Genomic DNA, 23225 nt, shown 5'->3' with positions numbered 1-23225 from the left:
AGTAAAGAGTGATAGCGATACACTTATTGATGTCTCTCGGCCTGCCTTTGTTTCCACACATTGTGCCTCAAACCTGCTGCTCAGAGACTGCTTCGGGTCAGGCATTTTGTGCGGAATTCATTCTTTACTAATCCGCTGATCTCTTTCATCATGAATAAACCTCGGCTGCTGCAGGGCTCCATTCTTAATACTATTGCTGAAGCTGAGATTCTGCATAATATTTCTGCTCTTGGCATCTGACCAGGAGTTTACAAGCGATGAAGGAAGGCTTTGAGAACGCCGCCTTAGATGAACTTCTGTTCTGATCATCAAGGTGAACGATTCCCTATCATCCCTGTCCTTGGTCATTTCCACTCACTTCTCCTCATCCCTCCCTCCATTCCCAATGCATTGAGTTCAAAATCCATGATCTATTCACAAATTCCTGCTTAGCCTCACCTCTCTCTGCCTGAGTAAGCTCCTCTGGGCCTACATGTCAGCAGGCAATCTCCACTCTTCCAACTCTGGTCTCCATTGCACCCCCACATCTGCTCCACCTGCAGTGACCGAGCTATCACTCCTTGGTTCACACTGTCAGACATTCTCTCTAAACCTCTCTACTTTGTTACCTCTCTCTGCCTTCAAAACTCTCCTCGAAACTTACCTTTCTGACCATAACTTCGGTCACCTCATCTCATTCTATCAATTACTGCTTGGTGTTGATTTTCACCTCTGTGAAGCCATTTGGGAAGTTTTTGTTATATTTAAAGACACTATTTGGTGGAAAAGGGGCACAATTGGGTGGTAAGGCCCACCACCACCTTGCTACTGTGACCTGAATGACCCTCCTCCAGCCCCCCGCTGAGATAGACACTTCTTTCCCACCCGCCACTTGCAAATGCTTACAGGAGTGGGGCCATCTCCATCCAGTCCACCCCTGTTCTTGCCACTCCCTGTGACCGCCAGGTAAACTTTAGCCCTAGGCCAGAGACTCCATCCCAAATCTGGGGGATAGAGGTATTTGCATGGCTGGGCAGGTAATTTCACACCTACAAGGGAACATCAGAGGCGACTGTGCCAAACTACAGTTAGGATATCTGAGTGGTGCCATGTCGCTCCGACAGCAGAGAAGAGGCCCTGAAGAAATATATCCTCTGCAGTTTTTCTGTTCGCAATGGAGATTCAGGATCTCTTCTTGAATCGATTATCTTTCCCTCGTAATGGTTAGTAGGCTCTTTTGTAGGCCTCAGCTGGCGTGAGTTATAGTGAGGCCTGCTGAGGGTGTAAAGAGGGGAATTCCCAAGGTGGGAAGTGGACGGGTTGAAGATCTTTTCCCTCCAGAAAATGGCTGGATGGAAAATACAGGGTGGAATCCTAGCAGAATTGGGTTCTGTACCATTTTTCAGTGCCTGATCTGGAGATTTGCCAGAATCATAGGATTACACAGGATTACACAGGATATACAGCACAGAAACAAGCCATTCGGTCCAACCAGTCCATGCTGCGTTTATGCTCCACGTGAGCTTCCTTCTGTCTTTCCTCTTCTAACTCAGCATAACCCTCTATTTCCTTCTCCCTCATGCTTATCTAACTTCCCCTTAAATGCATCGATACTATTCACTTCAATCACTCCCTGTGGTAGTGAGTTCCACATTCTCACCATTCTTTGGGTAAGAAGTTTCTTTTGAATTCCCTATTGGATTTCTTGATATATTGATGGCTTCTAGTTATGCTCTTCCCCACAGGTGGAAACAATCGCTCTGTATCCACTCAACCTTTCAGAATTTTAAAGGCCTCTATTAGGTCACACCCCAGCCTTCTCTTTTCAAGAGAAAAGAGACCCAGCCTGTTCATCCCTTCCTGATATGTATACCCTCGCATTTCTGGTATCATCCTTGTAAATCTTCTCTGCCCCCTCTCCAGTGGCTCTATGTTCACTGTCCCATTTGAAATTCCGAAGCCTAAATGTTGAACAGAACATATAAATGTTGTAGTTAGCCAACGTTTCCTGCTCCGTGGACATGCCGTCACTGACCACAGAGAGTAACATATATTCACGCCACGCAATTTTAAATAAATATTTTTTTGCAGTTCCTTTTCTTGGCTCAGTTAAATTGGGTAGCTGGATGTACTAAATGGGTCATGGCACAAAGCTATTTTTATCTGTGGTTAATAGAATCCTGATCCAGGCTGAGTATTTCTTGACAAAGCACTTACTGTCTTTGTTGCAGGCTTCAGCTGTGCATGTATCTTGTCGGAAATAAAATCTTTCTTACTTAACAAATCTTTAACAAGACCCAATTTCCTTGCTTCTTAGTTTATCTTGTTACAGTATAGCTCTTTCCATGTTAATTATTTGCCTCAAATTGTTTCAGTATATCAAGAGCCATCAGACAGAGCAGATCCCCATTTCATCAGGTGGGTAGTGAAGAGAAAGGGAAGTGTGATCACCTTACTGCATCCCAAACCCCTGCAAGCACAGGTAGATGTTCCATGATAGGTTGTTGTCTTTAGATAATGTTAGTAGACAATTATTTTAAGCTTAGGCCTTCCGTAGTCTTGATGCTAGGTGAACTGCAAGGTTTTCGTCTTGACATGAATAGCTTCCAGTAACTGAACTGGAACTCGGTGTTTTTATGTGAAGTATACTTAAGAGATTCAGTAAGTTTGTCGGCTCAGATTATAACTGGAATCACCAGGTTTTGTTGCTCTTTGTTCAATGCATTCTACCTCAGTTACCAGGGCCACGATTTCCCCAACCTTGGCGGGTCCGTGCCGGGCGGCATCGGTGGTGGGTCACTGTCCCGCTGTCCCGGCCTCTGACATCACTTTCCCCTGATTTGGACTTGATAACCTGCCTAGCGAGTTTCCCAGCCAGTTGAATGAAGTGGGTCTGATGACGTCATTTATGATGCGTCATCAGCCAGTTTCCTTAAAGGGATCATGCGCAAATTTACTTTGACAGTTGTGCTGTCAGTGTTCTACAGCATTGAGGGGCTGCAAACACTGACGAGCACTGCACAGAGGTGCACGGCTGCACCCAGGCTCTCCCATGACACCCTGCATATGCTTATGGAGGGAGTCACAGCACGTGAGGAGGTTCTCTTCCCTTCCCATGGGCAGAAGAGACCTCCTCATGGGACCAGTGCAGCCTGGTTGCACATTGCACAGGAGCGCCCAAGCAGGGATGTGGTCAGGAGGACGTGGGTGTAGTGTCGCAAATGTTTCTATGATCTCAGTCGATCACAAATGTTAGTACAAAGCCACACTCTCCCTCATCCTGCTGTGCCTCTCGTCACATCCCCATCACTCTGGCTTTCCTACCCTACTACTGCACACCCTTACAACTTAACTTGCATCTCCATCCATCCCTCTCTATCTATCTATATTATCACATCCCCATCTCACTAGCCACCCCTCACACTCATCCTCACCCTTATCCTAGTGCAATCATGCCAACTAACAACACATAAGTGTAGCCACTTGGGTGTTTTATGCAATGTTAATGTAAAGCTTCTGTTAATGTGGTGTCAAACATTGAAACCTTTATTTTCAACACTTTGCGTTCTTGGACAGATTTTTGTGCAGCTTTAGAAGTGGCTTAGTGAGTTGCAGTGAATGGTGAGACATAACTGTATCCCCACAATGGTGGTGATTGTGCAAAGAATGGCTAGGGCATTGTAGGAATGCTTTATAATGTTGGTGTGGGGTGGTGCCAAACTAGCGCATCATGTGGCAGCCATATGGGTATACACATCAAGTGAAATAAATCTGGCCATGGTGAGGCCATCCCTGGTGTCCGGGCAGCAATATGGTTGGATGCTGATGCCCTCTTTCCTGTGCAGCATCAGTTGATTGCGGAAAAGGTTGGTGTTATTGGTGATGCTGGTGTTCGGGCTCATTGTGGTGGGATTCTGAGGACCAAGGTAAGAGAATTTCAATAGCACCCATGCTGATGGAATAGATGGCAGGTGAAGTAGAGATGACAGAAGCGATCTGTCGATGGTGGGAGTAGTAATGAGGTAAGACTGGATGGAGACTTGTGAAGACTTGCAGCATCCTGAATCTGCAGTGGAAGTGCAGTTTAGAGAAGCTAGAGGTTAATGGAACATTTCTCAATCAGGTGGGAGCTTTGACTTGAAATTTGAAACTGTCAACTCATACACTGACCTCCTGCCTCAGCTTTACAGACAAGGTCTAGGCACAGCTGGAAACCTGTGGGCAACCTGTCAAATCCAAAAAGCTGGGAAAAAACCCATTGATAAGTGGCTTAAAACAAACCACTAATGATTTTACAATGCCTAGATCGCTCTGGAGGCAGCCTTCAATACTCCCCTCAACAGGTCTCACTGTTCATTGTGGTGCGCTGCATGCTGGACAACTTGGCCATCGTGAGGGCCCAGGCCTTGCCAGTGGGGATCGCAGGCCCACCTCAGGAGGAAGAGGAAGAGGAGGCGGAAGACCAGGAGCCTACCGACGCCACGAATGTCCAGCGACACAGCGACGACCAGCAGCAGCCACGGAGGAGACAGCGTGACAATGTTGTCAGCGGCAGGGCTATTCCACAGCGGCTCATAATGGAGTGCTTCGCTTGAATGGAGTGAGCTGAGGGATGCAGCTAATAATGACCGCACATTGAGGCACAATAATGCAACCTCTCCATCACAAGTGAACAGTCATACACCAGAGGCTGAAGGAAATATTCAACGTAACATTTTATTGCAAAAACATCCCTCAAACAATCAGAAAAACCCCACCTTCGAGAACAAAACAAAATGGGGCACGCGCCCCTTCAAATAATACAACAGATGAATAAGATTTAGATCTTCTCAACAGACCATGGCCACACCTTTTAATCGGTGGGACTTGCGTAGACATTTCCCATCTCTATGCCTCACCCCCCTCCCTCGCTTATTGCTCCTCCTCGATGGGTCCTCAGTCCCTGCAGCAAGGTCGCTTGAGGCGTGCTATTTGTGTGAGAGGGACAGGACAGATGGCCTACCACGATGCCCTGGAACAGCTCTGGGCCTAGAAAGCCTGGCTGCTGACAGCCCCGCCTGAGAATGGGCGACAGCAGTGTGGGATGGCCGGGGTGCAGACCGCGGCAGGTGCAAAGCAGAATGGCAGTGGTGGAAGGCAGAATGATGTCCTTCTGAGAGAGGACATGACATGTTCCATCTGGACTGCCGGCCTGCCATTCCCCCAGGACAGAGCCTCAGCATCCAGAGCAATCTGGTGGAGCGCAGATTGCTGGCCTACTTCGGCACCGTTACCTCCCCGTTGTACTGATGAGTCCTCAGACATGATGGCAGCAGTCAGTGCTTGCGTGGCATTAATTTGACCCTGCATCAGAGCAGACAGCGCATTGATACCAGCACGCATTGACGACATGGCAGAATGCAGGTCTTGCGTGGTCTAGGCCTGCTGCTCAATGGCTACTGCCACGTCAGCCATGACCCGCGCCATCATGTCTGGGACCCCATGGTCACGTGTGGCATTGAGCACCCATTAGAATCAACCAAGGATGGGCTCGACGGGCTCCCGATCTGCAAATGCCAAGGTTGAGGCGGCCTCTACCACACTCAACGCAAGTGCATCGATGCTCGATGGGATCCTTGCCAAATGCACCAATGAGCTCGCGGTGCATCTGCATTGACTCCCTGGACATGGCCTCGAAGTCCAGGTCCTCAGCTGCCCATCTGTGAGCACAACTGAAGGGCCGACCTACCCTCCAGAGAGCTGGCCCCCGAGCTTGTTCTCATGCTGGGTAATGCTGCAGGCCACTGGGTACTGTGCACAGTTTTTTTTTTTCTCTCCTTATCTAAGGAAGGATATACTTGACTTAGAGGGTGTGCAACAAAGGTTCACTAGACTGATTCCTGGGATGGGGAGACTGTCCTATGAGGAGAGATTGAGTAGACTAGGCCTATATTCCCTAGAGTTTAGAAGAATGTGAAGTGCTCTGATTGAAATGTATAAAATTATTAAGGGGCTTGACAGAGTAGATGTTGGAAGGATGTTTTCCCTGACTGGGGAGTATAGAACTAAGGAGTCACAGTCTCAGAATAAAGGGTTGGCCATTTAGGACTGAGATGAGACATTTCTTCACTCGAAAGGCTGTGAATCTTTGGAATTCTCTACCTGAGAGGGCTGTGAATGCTCAGTCGTTGAGTATATTCAAGACAGAAGTAAACAACAACACGTTATATTCATATAGCGCCTTGAACTTAGTAAAACATTACAAGGCACTTCACAGGAGCATTATAAAACAAAATTTGACATCGAGTCACATAAGGAGATATTAGGGCAGAAAAGAGCGAGGCTTTAAGGAGCATCTTAAAGGAGGAATGAGACGTTGAGAGGCGGAGTGGTTTAGGGAGGGAATTCCAGAGATTAGGGCCTTGGCAGCTGAAGGCATGGCCACCAATTAAAATTGGGAATGCTTAAGAGGCCAGAATTAGAGGAGCGCAGATTTCTCGGAAGGTTGTGGGCTGGAGGAGATTACAGAGATAGGAAGGGGTGAGGCGATGGAGGGATTTGCAAACAAGGATGAGAATTTTAAAATCATTGCTTCACTGGGAGCCAGTGTAAGTCAGCAAGCACAGGGGTGGTGTGTGAGCGGGACTTGGTGCGAGTTAGGACACGGGTAGCAGAGTTTTGGATGACATCAAATTTACGGAGAGTAGAATGTGGGAGGCCGGCCAGAAATAGTCATGTCTAGAGGTAGCAAAGGCATGGATGAGGGTTTCAACAGCAGATCAACTGAGGTGGGGTGGAGTCGGGCGATGTTGCGGAGTTGGAAATAGACGTTCTTAGTTATGGCCCGGATATGTGGTCGGAAGCTCATTTTGAGCTGAAGAATGACACCAACCATTGCGAACAGTCTGGTTCAGCATCAGACAGTTGCCGATAGAGGAATGGAGTCAGTAGTTAAGGAATGGAGTTTGTGGCGGGGACCAAAGACGATGGCTTTGCTCCTCCCAATATTTAATTGGAGAAAATTTCTGCTCATCCAGTACTTCATGTCAGACAAGTAATCTGTCAAGAGAGGTGGTGGTGAGGTGGAGCTGGTTGTTGTCAGCGTACATGTGGAAACTGACGCTGTGTTTTCGGATGATGTCGCCGAGAGGCAGCATGTAGATGAGAAATAGGAGGGGCCAAGGATAGTTCCTTTGTGGACACCAGAGGTAATGGAGCAGGAGCAGGAAGAGAAACCATTACAGGTGATTCTCTGGCTACGATTAGATAGGTAAGAATGAAATAAGTGCGTACAGGTCCACCAAGCTGGACGACGGTGGGGAGGTGTTGGAGGAGGGTGGTGTGGTCTACCATGTCAAAGGCTGCAGACGAGTCGAGAAGGACGAGGAGGGATAGTTTGTCTTTGTCACAGTCACTGTGGCAGAGGCGGAAACTTGATGGGAGGAATTCAAACACGGTGTTTCGGAAAAGCTGGGCATGGATTTGGGAGGCGATAACATATTGGAGGACTTTAAAGAGGAAAGGGAGGTTGGAGTTGGGCGGTAGTTTGCAAGGACAGACAGGTCAAGTGTTGGTTTTTTGAGGAGAGGGGTGATGACGGCAGATTTGAAGGAGATAGACTTTTGGATTCTAAGGGAAGCAAGGGATATGGGGATCGTGAGGAAAGTGGAGTTGAGGTACAAGATCAGCCATGATCCTATTGCATGGCGGCGCAGGCTCGAAGGGCTGAATGGCCTAGTCCTGCTCCTATTTCCTGTGTTCTTGTAGCTCTTTCAATTTTGAAAGAATCGGTGTTTCATTTTAACTGATTGCTACCCCTTTTAGTTGCATAGTAAGTGAAATGGGAGAGTGCAATTATCACTACATCAAAGTTCATTGAAGATGTCTGTTGACTGGACTGTCCCACCCTTCTGTCTCGTTGAAAAATGGCAAAGTACATGTTCTAGTTCAGTTATTGTAGACCTATGAGATTTGGTAGGTTGTTGGATCAATGTGAAGAAGTGTGGCCGAGAGGTGCAGCTATTGATTATACTGCTGCACTACAACGCAGAGTATTAACATGTGGATTTACACCTATCGGTTTTCCCACTTACTGAGTTCTTGATTTCACCTGATCGGCCTCTAGAGGCACTGATTGGAAGTGAGAAACCTTAACAGAGGAAACAAGGGGAAATAAACAGTCTTGTCCTTCTGGTTGAGAGACTGGGCTCTGGACTCTGATCAATCACCATTTTGTCAGTCATCTTACTGGACCCAGATACTGGTTTAAACGTGAGCAGGACTCACCAGGCTGAGTTAGGGTGTACGCTCTAACTCTCCTTTAGTGAGGTGGGAAAATGAAGAGCCTCTCTGCTGCAGAATATATAAATTAAAATGTAATCATTTACAAGTAATGGCCTAGAAAGTCAGGGGTTTAACGCCATCCGTCACTGCGAGATTCTGGTGAAAAGATGGCGGCCGCCGCATTATCGGCAGCTGCCGACGGGTCCCGTGGGGGCCACCTCTTTCACTAGGTTGGCAGCATTGCCGTTGCCTGTATTTTAATGAGTTGGAGCGTGAATCAATCAGTGTGCAACGCCGGCTCATCCATTTTAGAATTCGCCGCTCCTATTGGGATGGGGGTGGCAGGTGGTTGCATTTTCTGGCGGATTCACATCAAGAAATCAATGCTACACTAATGTTATTTAGCAGGCCGCACTAAAGTATCAGTGCTTCCTGTGCGCTCGCAGCTCGTGGCCATTATCCTTGGCCTCTGCTGTTACCGGCAGGTTTCCAGCATTCTCGAATTTCTAGGCCATATATATCAGTTTGCGAATGAAATATTAACCATGAAGTAGGCAATTCCTAATCACTGAATTATGCTTTTGGAAAAGATTGAAGTTTGATCAAGAGTTTATCGTAAATAGGTTAAGAGAACCCTTGTAGAAATGACGGACACTAATGAGAGCTTTCTGCAATGGTGACTGTTTGCCTCAATTCCAAGAGCTTCTTTCTTTTGCAATTTAAGTGCTTTTCCCAAGCTCAGCTAGTATGGTTTCCAGAAAATCACATGATATTTTGTTCTTTTCTGAGTGTCTTTTGAATAATAGGCTTGGTACGTGGAGGATCTCTTGCGCTATGGGCCATTTTCCCAGGATGCTTGTCATCGGTTTCGGGCTGTGCTGTTCCTGTGTGCTTTTGTTGTTAGGGGCCACTTTTGGTCTTGTAGTTCAAGGATAGAGTAGAAGTGGTTGGGAAAAAAAGGGAGAGGCACAAGTCTTGCACTGCTGTATGCCTCCATAAACACAATCAGGAGGCATACTTTCATCCAGACACCTGGCTGGGCATGCCAAGCCCAGATCCGTCAATCCTTTGGTTTTTAGAGACTGTTGTTAACTAAACTCTTAATTATATCTATAAAAATACAGACAGAAAAGCCAGAGTGTCGAGATTATTTTTCCCTGGCGGGAATACACCAGCTTGTTGTGAACTAAATGAAATTGAAGCTGCTATGTTTTGGATCAAATGTATTGTGGTGAGAACCACAATATTAAGGTATCCATCTATGGAGTGCATGTTCAAACTGTTCATATTACTTTCATCTAGAAAACACATCAGGACTTGAAATCCTATCCCTCAATCGCTTTGTTCACTGAAATACAAAACCTGGGATCTTATTAGAAAAAAAATGAAGGCCTTGATTTCCCCTACCTCAGCGGGTCCGGTGTGGCCAGGGTCGGTAGCGGGTCTCGACCTCGCTGCTGGCTCCAGCCCGCCGTGTAGAAAAGGCTTGTGATTGGGCTTGTTAAGCCCGCCCAGCCCGTTTCCTGGGCAATTGAAGGAAGCGTCATTTGCTGACGCGTCATCAGCCAGTTTTCTTAAAGGGGCCATACGCAAATTGATTTTGACAGATGTGCTGTCCGTGTTCTACAGCATTGAGTACTGCAAACACTGACAAGCACTGCAGAGGTGCACAGCTGCATCCAGGCTCTCCCATAACTCCCTGCATATGGAGTCACAGCACGCAGGGAGGTTCTCTTCCCTTCCAACGGGCAGAAGAGACCTCCCCAGGAGATCAGTGCAGCCTGGTTGCACATTGCACAAGAGAACACAAGCAGGGGTGTTGTCAGGAGGACCAGGCTGCAGTTGTGCAAACCTTTCAATGATCTCAGTAGATTATGAAACGTTACTGCAAAGCCACACTCAAACCTCATCCTGCTGTGCCATTCATCACATCCCCCTCATTCTACCTTCCCTAACCTTCTCCTACACATCCTTTTTCATGCCAACTTACCTTGCACCTCCACCTATCACCTTGCATGAAGCCATTGTTTTTGGTCCCTGCCACAAACTCCGTTCCCTAGCCACTGACTCCATGCCTCTCCCCAACTTCTGTCTGAGGTTGAACCAGACTTTTCGCAACCTTAGTGTCATATTTGATCCCTGGAAAAGAGCTTTCGACCACATATCCGCAGCATAACTAAGACCGCCTATTTCCACCTCCGTAACATCGCCCATCTCCACCTTGCCTCAGTTCATTTGCTACTGAAGCCCTCATCCATGCTTTTGTTACCTCTAGACTTGACTTTTCCAACACACACCTGGCTGACCTCCCACATTCTACCCTACGTAAACTAGAGGTGATCCAAAACTCGGTTGCTCGTATCCTAATTCGCACCAAGTTCCGCTCACCCATCACCCCTGTGCTTGTTGACCTACATTGGCTCCCAGTTAAGCAACGCCTCGATTTCAAAATTCTTATCCTTATTTTCAAATCCCTCCATGGCCTCTCTCTTCCCTATCTCTGTAATCTCCTCCAGTCCCACAACCCGCCGAGATGTCTGCGCTCCTCTAATTCTGCCCTCTTGAGCATCCCTGATTATAATCACTCCACCATTGGTGGCCGTGCCTTCTGTTGCCTATGCCCTAACTCCCTGCCTAAACCTCTCTGCCTCTCCACCTCTCTTTCCTCCTTCAAGACGCTCCTTAAAACCTACCTCTTTGACCAATCTGCCTAATTTCTCCTTATGTGTCACATTTTTTATCTCCTAATACTAGGAACGTTTCACTATGTTAAAGGTGCTATAGAAATACAAGTTGTTGTTATCCCTCTCTACATTATAACTTCCTCATCTCACTAGCCACCCCTCACACTCGCCCTCATTCTAGTCCAATCATACTAACTAACAACACACAAAGGTAGGCACTTAGATATTTTAGCCAATGTTCATGTACGGTTTCTGTTAATGTGCTGTTAAACATTGAAATCTTTATTTTAAACACTTTGATTTCTTGGACAGATTTATGTGGTTTAGTGAGTTGCAGTGAATAGTGAGACAGAACGGTACCCCCACAACGGTGATGAGTGTGAAAGGAATGACTTGGGCATTGTAGGCATGCTTTATGGTGTTGGTGTAAGGTGGTGCCAACCTGGCGCATCATGTGGTAGCCAGGGTGTACAGCGTCAAGTCAAGTAAATCTGGCCATGGTGAGGCCATCCCAGGCATCCTGGGAAGCAATGTGGTCAGGTGCTGATGCCTCAGGGCATGATTGCGGAGAAGGTTGGTGTTATTGTTGGTGCTGCTGGTGTTGGGACTGATCGTGGTGGGATTCTGAGGACCAAGGTGAGCACCAAAGCAAATATAATAGATGATAGGTGAACTTGAGATGACAGAAGCAATCTGTCAATGGTGAGCAAAGTTGTTCCAATGAGGTGACACTGGATAACGAGTTTGCTCCAAATACTTGCAACCTGCATAAAGCTCAATCCACCTTCCAAATGCAGTAAGCAACAGTTTTTGATCTTGGAAAGTGAACAGCTGTCAGATGGGAGCTTTTATAGCACAACTGAAGCTGTCCCATAAAGAAATGAATTCATGGTCACACAACTCCCGATGTCCTTACCTGACACGATCCCCGAGCAGCGTGCAGCAGCCCGGCCCAGAAATCGGCACAGTCCCGGCTTGCAAGACCATCAGCAGGCCGGGGCCATTAGAGGGAGCAGCGTGCGGCGGCCTACCACTGCAGGGAGCAGCGCGTGCTGCTGCAGGAGGACGACGGCTGATTGCAGTGCGTGCAGGTACAGCAGGAGCGGCGAGGTCGGGGCAAAGGAGCGGCAAGAGTTCGTAGAGGGATATGATCGGGGCCCAGGAGGGGCGACAGTTCGGGGCTCAGAAGAGGTGAGGGCCCAGGGGCAGCATGGGCCAGCCCACACTGCGATATGTGTACACGCTAGGTCCGTGCAGCAGAGTTGGTCTCCAGTCGTCTTGGTTAATCCTTGCTACTGGACCAATACCAAGCTCTGTCAAGCCTGTGTGGTGGCTGGTGTGCAACAGCCACCACATGTTAAAAAAAAATCCACGCACAGGCATCTTCCACCCTTCAACATGTAGTTCCGGATCCGGAATATCATTGAAACACCTGTGAACTCATCCATTTTCGGCATGGAAGTAAGTCATCCTGGTTTGGAGGGACTGCCTATGATGATGATGAAAATTCATGGACAACCTGGTAAAATGGTAAGTTCAGCTCAAAGTATTTTTAATAGGCTCTTAACAAGGTCATAATGATCCAAATTGCAAACCCGCTGCTGCGTATCGGGTCTGTTCAGTGCTGACAGACCCACATCTGGGAAAATAGCGTGGTGGCAGGTTTAAAGTGGATTCCCGACCCGCTGTCAATGATTTTAAATTTCACAGCTGACTCGCCACCCATCCCATCCTCTGAACGCCGACAAAATTCCTGCCGAAGTGAGGGACTGGACTGTACAATAGTTTAGGTCTCTACCCAGTCACACCTTAGACCTAGGTTTGCTTCCAAAGCAGGCTGAAGGGATGAATATCTCTAATCTCTGCCAGTTGTTAGGGTTCTAGGTGAGGTGACCTTGGGGTAGTCGTGACTCAGTTCCATGTAGGTATGGGTCTGCAGCATAATTTGTCGGACCTGTTTAACAAAATATGTCTTCTGCAGGCAATGAAAAATTCACAGTGAGTTAAAGGGATGCTCTTCTGAGCTTCAGGTTTTGGAACATTTTTTAATGTGGTCATAGGATCTTTGTTCTGCATCTAATCTGCACCATAACAGGACCTTGAGGTTTTTGATCATGACACAGCACAAAAAGTGGAACCTTGAAAGCACAAGGTTCTTGTGCATCGTCAGGGTAAGCTACTAGAATGAGATTTAATAGAACCTAACCATGAGCAGATGACGGCCTTTTTTCTTTCACCCATTCGTTCTTTTTTAATTTCTTTTTCATTTGCTCTCTTACGCTCCTTCCTTTTTCCTGCTCCATCACTTACATCCCCAAACCCTGATCTGCAACCACTCCGAATTAACCAATAAAGTAATGTTAACTAAGTAGGCTTCAGTAACAAGGTCTGCCATGACTCCAGCCTCCAGCAACGCACTCTTGTTGTAAATTAAAGAAGCCCACACACTATCCTCAGTACACTGGATGATCTGACCCTCATACTATCCCAGCGTATCACACATTAGTTGTACATTCTTCCAGACATTTTTGTGTGTTTGGGCAAGAGATCAGTGTCTCAGTCAAAAACAGATTTTTTAGCAATTAAATTGAAAACTGCTTTCCTTTCAGAAGGAATTCTAATTCCGACTGATTACTGGACCCTCTGAGGAAGGGTCCATTAATAAAATAGTGAGGAGTGAAAATGTATATCGAAGAATGTAATTGAAAAACATGGGCCCAAAATTGATGAAGGCCTCTGCCCGCCGAAATCCTGCCCGCCGAGGTACCTGACGGTTCTTTGGGTGGGATATTAATCGCCGAGGTCCCTTGAAGGTCGGCGAGCAACAAATGAGGGACTTACGCTGCCAATATGGCCGGCAGCCGACAGGAGCTCTCATTCTCGGCGGCAGAAGAGCTTGCCACCCAAGTGCCGCCGAGGATGGAGTCAGGCCCACGGAGGGTCGAAGACCTGAAAAAAAAATCATTAGCAAAAAATAAAAAAATTATTGGAAGACCTTCAGGGAACCCCATCAAGGAAAGCCGCTGTGGAAAAAAACAATTTAAAAAATGTTCACTAACCTTTATCTCACGATCTTCCTACTTATTGTAAGGGACAGACCAGCCTCCAGCCAGTGGTCCGCCCCTGTTCTGCCGCCAATTCCCGCCCACATGAATATCGCATCTCGGTGGGAGGGAGTCCACTTATGCTACTCGGCCGTCTGCTGACGTCAGCGGGCACTTCCCGGCGGGGCTCCTCTCCCGCCCACTCCAGGCCATGTCAAAAGTGGCACTGGGCAGATGTTGCAGAGGAATGTCAACGGCAGTCGGCGGTAAGTTCACCAATTTCAGGCCCATAATGAGCACAACTCCAGTCAGCCCTGCACAGACCCAACGCCGTGGTACCCTGCAATTACAATGAGCTGACTGCCCTTTGAGAGCTAGATTCGATACCTTCGAGCCAGTTTTCTGACTGCAGTTGCCACTGCTGATCACGTCCTCAGGACAGGACAATAATTCAGGATTAGTGTGTAGAGCCGCAGTTGCTTAGAGAGGACACCGCAGCAATAGCCTGGAACAGCAGATATCTTGGCACTGGTACCAATCATCAATAAAAAATGAAAAAGCTTGCTTTTAGCTTCTCTGATGGCCAAGTGCCTCAGGCGCTGCCTTGTTGCAGCACCAAGGTCCCCAGATTCAATCCTACGTTGGTGCAACTTAGCAGTTATCAAATGAAGCAACAGGTGGAGCGTTGCAGCTGGTGTCAGTGTTGTAGGTCTAGGTAACGGGGAATAAACTGCCTGGAGTTTTTGCTCCTGGTTGTTAACCAGTGACCCTGCTGAAAATGTAGATGACGGATAAGAACAGGATCAAGCCCAGTTATGATGCTAAACACTGTTGCGCCAACAGCCTGCTGAATGTCACTGTCTAGACTCACAGATGAAGATTGGGTGCATTAATGAGGGTGATCTGCACTGAAAAACCATACCCAGCGACAGTCAGCTCCTTCTGGAAGGGAGCAGGTAAAAATGTCAGGGGACGGGGTGGGGGACAGGAAGGCATGACATTTCCTCGAGTAGATAATGCACAACCTAATATGGCACTGAACCATACAGATCCAGAAGGTCCCAGGTCCCTGGCCTGTGCTGAGGAAACTGATCTCAGCCAGAACAATAAAGAGCCGCCTATTTAAAATGGAGATGAGAAGTAATTTCTTCTCTGAGGGTCGTGAATCTTTGGCATTCTCTACTCCAGGGAGCTGTGGAGGCTGGGTCATTGAATATATTTAAGATGGAGAGAGACAGATTTTTGAGCGATAAGGGAGTGAAGGGTTATGTGGAGCGGGCAGGGAAGTGGAGCTGAGGCCAAGATGAGATCAGCCATAAGAACATAAGAATTAGGAACAGGAGTAGGCCATCTAGCCCCTCGAGCCTGCTCCGCCATTCAACAAGATCATGGCTGATCTGGCCACTTACCCGCTTTCCCGCCCGCTCCCCGTAACCCTTAATTCCCTTGTTGGTTAAAAATCTATCTATCTGTGATTTGAATATATCCAATGAGCTAGCCTCAACTGCTTCCTTGGGCAGAGAATTCCACAGATTCACAACCCTCTGGGAGAAGAAATTCCTTCTCAACTCGGTTTTAAATTGGCTCCCCCATATTTTGAGGCTGTGCCCCCTAGTTCTAGTCTCCCCGACCAGTGGAAACAACCTCTCTGCCTCTATCTTGTCTATCCCTTTCATTATTTTAAATGTTTCTATAAGATCACCCCTCATCCTTCTGAACTCCGAGTAAAGACCCAGTCTACTCAATCTATCATCATAAGGTAACCCCCTCATCTCCGGGATTAGCCTAATGAATCGTCTCTGTACCCCATCCAAAGCTAGTATATCCTTCCTTAAGTAAGGTGACCAAAACTGCACGCAGTACTCCAGGTGCGGCCTCACCAATACCCTATACAGTTGCAGCAGGACCTCCCTGCTTTTGTACTCCATCCCTCTCGCAATGAAGGCCAACATTCCATTCGCCTTCCTGATTACCTGCTGCACCTGCAAACTAACTTTTTGGGATTCATGCACAAGGACCCCCAGGTCCCTCTGCACCGCAGCATGTTGTAATTCCTCCCCATTCAAATAATATTCCCTTTTACTGTTTTTTTTTCCCAAGTGACCTCACATTTTCCAACATTGTATTCCATCTGCCAAACCTTAGCCCATTTGCTTAACCTATCTAAATCTCTTTACAGCCTCTCTGTGTCCTCTACACAACCCGCTTTCCCATTAATCTTTGTGTCATCTGCAAATTTTGTTACACTACACTCTGTCCCCTCTTCCAGGTCATCTATGTATATTGTAAACAGTTGTGGTCCCAGCACCGATCCCTGTGGCACACCACTAACCACCGATTTCCAACCCGAAAAGGACCCATTTATCCCGACTCTCTGCTTTCTGTTCGCCAGCCAATTCTCTATCCATGCTAATACAATTCCTCTGACTCCACGTACCTTTATCTTCTGCAGTAACCTTTTGTGTGGCACCTTATCGAATGCCTTTTGGAAATCTAAATACATCACATCCATCGGTACACCTCTATCCACCATGCTCATTATATCCTCAAAGAATTCCAGTAAATTAGTTAAACATGATTTCCCCTTCGTCTGCTTGATTGCACTATTCCTATTTAGATGTCCCGCTATTTCTTCCTTAATGATAGCTTCATGCATTTTGCCCACTACAGATGTTAAACTAACTGGCCTATAGTTACCTGCCTTTTGTCTGCACCCTTTTTTAAACAGAGACGTTACATTAGCTGCTTTCCAATCTGCTGGTATCTCCCCAGAGTCCAGAGAATTTTGGTAGATTATAACGAATGCATCTGCTATAACTTTCGTCATCTCTTTTAATACCCTGGGATGCATTTCATCCGGACCAGGGGACTTGTCTACCTTGAGTTCCATCACTACCCCCCTAGTGATAGTGCGTATTGAATGGCTCAAGGGGCCAAATGGCCTACTCCTGTTCCTAATTCTTATATTCTTATGTTGATATGATATGATTGGCCTCAGAGCCTTGAGCAAGTATTAGGAATAATCAGCTAGGGTTCCTACGCCCTGTGTTGGGAGTAGGAACCCTGGAATGTATGTGCGTATGACCATTACCCCTCCTGACATGTTTTACCTGTGTTATTCCACACACATCAAAAGTACCCATGTGTTCCCAGAATGAGTAATTTCACATTGTTATGAAACATAGGAACATATAGGTTGTTAATCCTCAAATGGTGTTACTACATTTTTTAACTATTTACACTAGTACAAAGTTAGTACTGGCATATGGGAATTACTTCAGGGTGCATGTGTGTCTGTGAGCACAGGGCTTGTTCCTTTCCCATTAAATAAATAGAATGGACGGAACCTTCAATTAAGTGAAATTGAAGACGTCTAATTAGTAATGTAAGACATCTGGCCCTCTTAATGAATCTTGGTGGAGCCCACACCCTGTCTGATCTTCCTAAATGAAAGGCTAGACATTCATTTTATTAGCAGTCTTAATCAGGATGGTTTCCGGAATGTAACCCTTTTGCGTGACATGTTACTGTCCTGTTGCAGCACACTGGAAAGGAGGTTGAGGCTAATTATATAAAAGAATTCAGACAACTGACTCGGGCATCATTTTGGCAAATCATGCTGCGGCCCTTACTGTGTCCTGGGTTTGTTTACAACCTTTCAATTATCTCTACTGCCAGATGTTTTTACGTGGTAATATGATGCTGGTTAAAAACATCTGTTTAAAATAACTAATTAAATGTCTCTATTAAACCTCCCATTCTTTCTGACCAAGTTCACAGTGACATTCTGATGTCAGCCAACACTAAGCCTCAGAGTTCCATTCGCTGTGCCATGGCATGCTGTTCACTGGCCCGGAGTGAGTTCGGGATTGCAGACACACTGTCGTGGGCAGAAGAGCCGAACACAGACTCGGCAATTTCTCATGGGTTTGAACGGGTGTGGAAGGAACATAGGAAGAGGAGTAGGCCATTCAGCCTCTCGCACCTGTTCCGCTATTCAATTAGATCATGGCTGATCTGTATCTTAATTCCATCGACCCGCCTTGGTTCCGTATCCCTTAATACCCTTGAAAGAAGGGGGGTAAGGAATCCCCAAGGCTTTCTCAGGCTTTTCATACATAATCTCCTAGCTGTCAATTACACAGAGACCGTAAGTAGTTGGACCTGGTAGTAGATCACTTGTGGATGATTTTCAGAGTTCCCTCAGGCCAAATCCTAGAGGCTTGGAAAATAGCGAATGTCACTCCCATCTTCAAAACAAGGAGCAAGGGATGAACCAACAAATTGTAGACCTGCATGGCTTACTTCCACTGTTGGGAATGTTTTTGAAAGTATTGTGAAGGATAACATAATGGAGCATCTTGAAGGTCAATAATTCAAAACAGTCAGCATGGTCTTAGAAAATCATGTTTTACTAATTTATTGAATTTCTTTGAGGGGATGATAGATCTAGCAGATAGGGAAGAGATGGTAATGTGTTAAAATGCATTGGCAAAGTAACTCTGTGTAACCATATACTGGCACGGGTGGCAGAACAAGAAATCTTAATTGGTTTTTAGAAGGTTCTTGCCAAAAAATGGGATTCAGGGTTATTAGAAATGCACCAAGGGAATACTGTGAATAGCTGGTGGGATGGACCAATAGTCTTCTCTCATCTGAAACTGTTATTATATTACTTTAAAAAATGTATTCATAGGATGTGGGCATCGCTGGCAATGCCAGCATTTATTGCCCGTCCCTAATTGCCCTTTGAGTGGCTTGCTGGGCCATATCAGAGGGCTAGTTAAGAGTCAACCACATTACTGTGTTGCTGTGGGTCTGGAGACACATATATGCCAGACTGGGTAAGGGCGGCAGATTTCCTTCCCTAAAGGGCATTAGTGAACCAGAAGGGTTTTTACAACAATCTGGTATTTCATGGTTGCCATTACTGATACTAGCTTTTCATTCCAGATTTATTTAATTAACTGAATTTAAATTCCACAGCTGCTGTGTTTCTGGATCATTAGTCCAGGCCTCTGGTTTACTTGTCCATTAACATAACCACTATTGTACCATTATATGGTACTTATCTCTCATCTTTGCTGGCATGGTGTGTGGTGTTGATAAAATAATAAATATATGAAAGAAAAATTTTCTGATCTCAGGAAAGTTCTCAAACAGTTTAAGAATGCACAAGTCACTCTAGTAATAATGAAGTTGCAAGTAATACAGCATTTAGTCACTCCCTGTCCATCCTGATCTCGGTCAAAGCTCATTCATTCTCCTGATCTCTTTGGTGACAGCTGCCCTTACTATTTTGAATGCGACTGGGATGTGGCATCAATCTTCTCCTTCTTCTTTTTCTTAGGCAGTCCCTCGGAGTCAAGGATGACTTGCTTCCACACTAAAAGTGAGTTCTCAGGTGACTGAAGAGTCCAATGCGGGACCTACAGCCTCTGTCACAGGTGGGGCAGACGGTGGTTGAAGGAACGGGTAGGTGGGGTGCTTGGGTTGCCGTGCACTCCTTCTGCTGTCTACGCTTGGCTTCAGCTTGCTTTCGGCGAAGAGACTCAAGGTGTTCAGCGTCTTCCCGGATGCTTTTCCTCCACTTCGAGTGATCTTGGGCCAGGGATTCCCAGGTGTCGGTGGGGATGTTGCACTTTTTCAAGGAGGCTTTGAGGGTGTTCTTGAAGCATTTCCTCTGCCCACCTGGGGCCCGCTTGCCGTGTTGGAGCTCCGAGTAGAGCGCTTGTTTTGGTAGTCCCGTATCGGGCATGCGGACGATGTGGCCCATCCATCGGAGCTGATCGAGCATGGTCAATGCTTCGACACTGGGGATGTTGGCCTGAGCGAGAACACCGATGTTGGTGCGTCTATCCTGCCAATGGATTTGCAGGATCCTGCGGAAGCAGCGTTGATGGTACTTCTCCAGTGCTTTCAGGTGCCTGCTGTATGTTGTCCATGTCTCTGAGCCATATAGGAGGGTGGGTATTAGAAACATAGAAAATAGGTGCAGGAATAGGCCATTCGGCCCTTCAAGCCTGCACCACCATTCAAAAGATCATGGCTGATCATTCCCTCAGCACCCCTTTCCTGCTTTCTCTCCATACCCTTGATCCTGTTAGCCCTAAGGGCCATATCTAACTCCCCCTTGAATATATCCAATGAATTGGCATCAATAACTCTCTGCGGCAGGGAATTCCACAGGTTAACAACTTTCTGAGTGAAGAAGTTCTTCCTCATCTCAGTCCTAAATGGCCTACCCCTTATCCTAAGACTCTGTCCCCTGGTTCTGGACTTCCCCAACATTTATTGCTCTGTAGACCATGAGCTTGGTGCTGGGTTTGAGGTCCTGGTCTTCAAGTACTCTCTTCTCAGGCAACCAAAGGCTGCACTGGCACACTGAAAGCAATGTTGGACCTCATCGTTGACATCCGCCCTGGTTGACAGTAGGCTCCCGAGGTATGGAAAATGGTCCACGTTGTCCAAGGCCACGTCGTGGACTTTGATAATCGGGGGACAGTGCTGTGTAGCGGGGGCAGGTTGGCAGAGGACCTTTGTCTTCCTGATGTTGAGTCTAAGGCCCATGCTCTCGTATGTTTCGGTAAAGATGCTGAAGATGGCTTGGAGTTCGGCCTCCGATTGGGCATAGACGCAAGTGTCGTCTGCGTACTATAATTCAGTGACAGAGGAGGGGACGACCTTGGATCTGGCCTGGAGGCAGTGGAGGTTGAACAATTTCCCATTTGTTCTGTAGATTAGCTCCACTCCAGCGGGGAGCTTACTGAGGGTGAGATGGAGCATTGCAGTAAGGAAGATCGAGAAGAGCGTTGATGCGATGACACAGCCTTGCTTGACCCCGGTCCGAACGTGAATTGGGTCTGTGGTGGATCCATTGGTCAGGATCACGGCTTGCATGTCATCGTGAAGCAGGCGAAGGATGGTGACAAACTTTGGAGGGCAGCCGAATTTGAGGAGGATGCTCCATAATCCATCACGGTTGACATGTATGAGGTCAAAAAATGCACAGGGGTTGGTGCTGTTCCCTCCATTTCTCTTGCAATATGGCTGAAATGGGAACTGGACTCAGTACAAAGGGTGCTAGAAGAGGAATGGATTAATGATTCAACCAGAGAGTTGTAGTTTAATGTATTCTTGGATGTAATATAAACAGATCAAAACTACCAACAGAAGCTTTTGAGCTTGGCAATTTGTCAATGAGGAGTCACAATGTAAACTTGTACAATTTTCATTAAGTGTAAGCTTAACTTTGATTTATTTCTGAGGGTAATTTACTTGAACAATTGGACTTAAACAACCAGCTGACTCTTGCCCTGAGAAAACACAGAACCTGTGTTTAACTGTGAATTAGAATTAAGTTTGGTTCGTTACCTAGAGTGGGTTGATGCTTAGGTAAAATTACACAGACTCGGTTAGATAGTATAAATGGTACAAGAGTAGGTCAGCTGAATTAGATATCCTGAGTAGGTATCTGTGGAAGACCCTGGTACCTAACACCACAACTGGCCTGTCACAACTCGCCTGTTCTCCGCTCCACTCCCACTCTGACCTCTTGGTCCTCGGTCTCTTACACTGTTCCAATGAAGCTCAATGAAAAAACATAACAAGAAATAGGAGCAGGAGTAGGCCATACAGCCCCTTGAGCCTGCTCCGCCATTTTATACAATCTTGGCTGATCCGATCATGGACTCAGGTCCATTTCCCTACCCGTTCCCCATAATCCCTTATTCCCTATAATCCCTTATTCCCTTATCGTTTAAGAAACTGTCAATCTCTGTCTTAAAGTTATTCAATGTCCCAGCTTCGACAGCTCTTTGAGGCAGCGAATTCCACAGATTTAGAACCCTCTGAGAAAAGAAATTTCTCCTCATCTCAGTTTTAAATGGGTGGCCCCCTAGTTCTAGTCTCCCCCATCAGTGGAAACATTTTCTCTGCATCCACCTTGTCAAGCCCTCTCATAATCTTATACATTTCGATAAGATCACCTCTCAATCTTCTGAATTACAATGAGTAGAGGCCCAACCTACTCAACCTTTCCTCATAGGTCAACCCCCTCATCTCTGGAATCAACCTAGTGAACATTCTCTGAACTGCCTCTCAGGCAAGTATATCCTTTCGTAAATATGGAAACCAAAACTGTACGCAGTATTCCAGGTGTAGCCTCACCAATACCCTGTATAACTGTAGCAAGTCTTCCCTGCTTTTATACTCCATCCCTTTTGCAATAAAGGCCAAGATCCCATTGGCCTTCCTGATCACCTGCTGTACCTGCATACTAACCTTTTGTGTTTCATGCACAAGTACCCCCAGGTCCCGCTGTACTGAGGCACTTTGCAATCTTTCTCCATTTAGCAAATAACTTGCTCTTTTTTCTGCCAAAGTACATGACCTCACACTTTCCAACATTATACTCCATCTGCCAAATTTTTGCCCACTCACTTAGCCTGTCTATGTCCTTTTGCAGATTTTTTGTCTCCTCCTCACACACTGCTTTTCCTCCCATCTTTGTATCATCAGCAAACTTGGCGACGTTACACTCAGTCCCTTCTTCCAAGTCGTTAATGTAGATTATAAATAGTTGGGGTCCCAGCACTGATCCCTGCGGCACCCCACTAGTTACTGATTGCCAACCCAAGAATGAACCATTTATCCCGACTCTCTGTTTTCTGTTCATTAGCCAATCCTATATCCATGCTAATATATAAGCTTGATGAACAGCACCTCTTCTTTCGATGAGGCACTTTATAGCCTTATGGACTCAACATCGAGTTCAACAATTTCAGATCGAAACCTCTGCCCCTATTTTTTCACATAGCAGCTGTTGATGATGCTACCATTCCCATTTATTCCTCTTCTAGATTCATCTTTTGTTTCTTTACTTGTCTGTCATGTATGTATGCATGATTTTACTAGCCACCAGGTGGCGCCACTATCAGAGGTCATTGGGCTATGTGCACATGTGTGCGGTCCAGGTATAAAAGGCCAGCCATCTTGTAATGTAGGCACTTTGGGCCCTAATAAAGTAGAGCCAGGTTTGTACCTGGTCGGAGTTTACAGTACTCAGTCCATTGAGTTATTGCATACACAACATTGTCACACTACCATCTCCTTTTGCTTTGTAAAATCATATCTTTTGTCTTTTAATCTTCTCCTGATTTCCATCCAATAACAGACCTTCCCATTTGTTCTTACCTCTCCTCCCCACTTTCCCTGCCCTGCATTTGCTTAAAACCTGTTACATCTCCAACTTTTA

The 23225-nt window shown here is 46.4% G+C and overlaps 1 protein-coding gene across 1 annotated transcript in view; it reads left to right on the top strand.

Moving 5' to 3' along the window:
* LOC139280760 (synapsin-3-like) overlaps positions 1 to 23225 on the top strand; it is a 291283-nt gene that overhangs the window by 71366 nt on the left and 196692 nt on the right. The window lies entirely within an intron of this gene.

This window comes from Pristiophorus japonicus, chromosome 15, assembly GCF_044704955.1.
Source record: "Pristiophorus japonicus isolate sPriJap1 chromosome 15, sPriJap1.hap1, whole genome shotgun sequence".
Lineage (NCBI taxonomy): Eukaryota > Metazoa > Chordata > Chondrichthyes > Pristiophoridae > Pristiophorus > Pristiophorus japonicus.
The sequence above is the reverse complement of the archived record's forward strand: the minus strand, read 5'-3'. Positions and strand labels throughout refer to the sequence as shown.